Source organism: Carica papaya, chromosome 3 (assembly GCF_054855325.1).
Source record: "Carica papaya isolate Zhongbai chromosome 3, ASM5485532v1, whole genome shotgun sequence".
In the NCBI taxonomy this organism is placed as follows: Eukaryota; Viridiplantae; Streptophyta; class Magnoliopsida; order Brassicales; family Caricaceae; genus Carica; species Carica papaya.
In genome coordinates this window covers 2,884,780-2,887,251 of record NC_142311.1, presented here as the reverse complement: position 1 = coordinate 2,887,251, position 2,472 = coordinate 2,884,780, and the positions used below count along the sequence as shown (strand labels likewise).

Genomic DNA, 2,472 nt, shown 5'->3' with positions numbered 1-2,472 from the left:
AAGTTTTGACATCTGGTAAATAAATAATATCTAACCACTCTGCCCACTAATTATCTCATAACAAATATTTTATATTCATAAAATTTTGAATTAGTAAATTAAGAAAACTATGGAGACCATAAATTTGTTAACTTTTCGGATAAATTTATTTGAAAGCGGACAAAAAGTATATATATATATATATATATATATACTAATCCAACTGGCTTGGCTTTCGTCCTGCATTATTTATGTTTCGAATAAAATTAAATGTTCAGTGCAAGAATTATATATTACATTGTCTTCTTCAAGATGTATATATACACACAAGCACACACATAGCAAACTAAAACTTTCTTGACCAGGTTTATCCCGTCGAAGCTCAAGTCACCAAACCAGCTGCGAAAAAACGTCCATGTGGAAACTTTAATAAACCCAGTCGTTAAAATGATCTTTTTCTCTCATATAATTCTATGAAACTTTTGGTAAATTAACTTATATTTCTTATCTCTATCTTTTTGTATCTATACCTATATATAAATGCCTATGTATATTGCATAGACATGTGTATATATATTGATTCTATTTTTTGTTATCATTTTTTTTTTCTCTTTGAATTCAATTATGGAACGCGACAAAGAAATAAAGTATAACAAATTAAAGGAAGAAGTAAAACAGATGGCAATGGTGATCGCTGAGAAACTTCATTGATGCACTTCAACAATTGGTATATCATACCATTTTGAAAGCGAGATTGATCAAATCTTGAAGCAAATTTACGAGACTACTAAAGTTGATCATCATGTTGATCATGATGACGATCACGATGATCTTTATATCACTTCTTTACAACTTCGATTACTTAGACGACAAAATTATAGAATTTCATGCGGTATATTAAAATTATAGAATTTTTCCTTGTAACATGATGAATCAAACTTGTTATGATCATTTTTATAAGATTAACATTACATTAGTTAAAATATAGCATCAATAATAAATTAGTTTTTTTTATACTATCTTAGATTTTTTAAAGATTGGTTTAAATTTGTTATACTCACTTAGTATAAAGTTTCATTCATATATTTTCTGTTATCTAATTAAATATAATCAGGTTGTTTTAGTTTTTTTTATACTATCTTAGATTTTTTAAAGATTGGTTTAAGTTTGTTATACTCACTTAGTATAAAGTTTCATTCATATATTTTCTGTTATCTAATTAAATATAATCAGGTTGTCTTATACACTTAAGTTCATATGCAATTCTATTTGTATTTTCAAAGAAAATCTGTTTCGTTCTTGTGTTTAATTTCTTTATACAATTTATTATTTTTGTTTCTATAAAGTTTGAAAAATTTTTGTATGCGCAAGCACATCTATATGACCACTTTCGTTTAAGATTAAATTCTCTTGTATAAATAACTAACCCATAAATACACTTACGATGAATTAAATTGAGTAAAAGTGTTCAATAAGTTTAAGGACGAAAATGAAAACTTCAAAAAATTCTTGACTAGCAATTTTGTCGGAATATTAGAACACTATGAAGCTTCCCATTTGGGAGTACACAAAGAAGACATACTAGAGGAAGCACTGATTTCCACTGCCACTCATCTTGAGTTGACCTTGAAGAGTGTTAGTTTAAGCATTCATCTTGCAGAACAAGTAGCAAAGGCCTTATATCGACCAATCCGCAAGATTGTAGCAAGGCTTGAGGCCAAGAGATATATTTCCATTTTACCAACAAAATCCTTCACATAATGAAACACTATTGAGTTTCGTTAAGTTAGATTTTAGTTTTTTACAATCTTTATATAAAAAAAGAGCTTAATGAACTCACAAAGTAAATTTAAATTTATATGTTGATAATTTTTTATATTTTTTTAATCTATAATTTATATAATTAGATGCTTAATTTTTTAATCAATTCTGAGTTTATTTTAGTGGAAAAAACTCTGCTAAATCTTAAATTGACATATGAAAGATGCCTACTTATCTTCAGATTTAATGTTTTGTATTTATTAATGAATTAGTAGATTAAGAAGCAAGTCCAAATCTACTTGACCGAAGCAAGGTGGTATAATAAAAATTTACACCCCAACCATGGAAGAATGTATGGAGACTGCAGTAATTTCATGTTGTTACCCCATGTTTATTACCTCTACTTTTGTGGCAATGGGAGATATTGCAACAAAGGAAATTCAAACGGAATTTACACCCAACCATGGGAGAATGTTTTGTATTTTATGACATGGTAATACTCCCTATACCATTATCAATAGGGCAAACTAAATATTAACTAAATATAAATGATTTTTCAGTGGAATAATTAATATATTTTTTTAAATGTGATTTCAAAATTTAGGATTATAGGGCTCATTTTCATAAAATAACTAGTAAAAGTATTAATTAAATATTAAAATATTATATATTAATATACTTGTATTTTTAAAAAACATAATATATATATTTCTAAAAAAGTAAGTAACCAGT

At 26.6% G+C, this 2,472-nt stretch overlaps 1 pseudogene; it reads left to right on the top strand.

The window, feature by feature from the left end:
* Positions 1–693: 693 nt before the first annotated feature.
* LOC148266606 ((-)-germacrene D synthase pseudogene) lies at positions 694–1,810 on the top strand (annotated as a pseudogene).
* Positions 1,811–2,472: the final 662 nt, after the last annotated feature.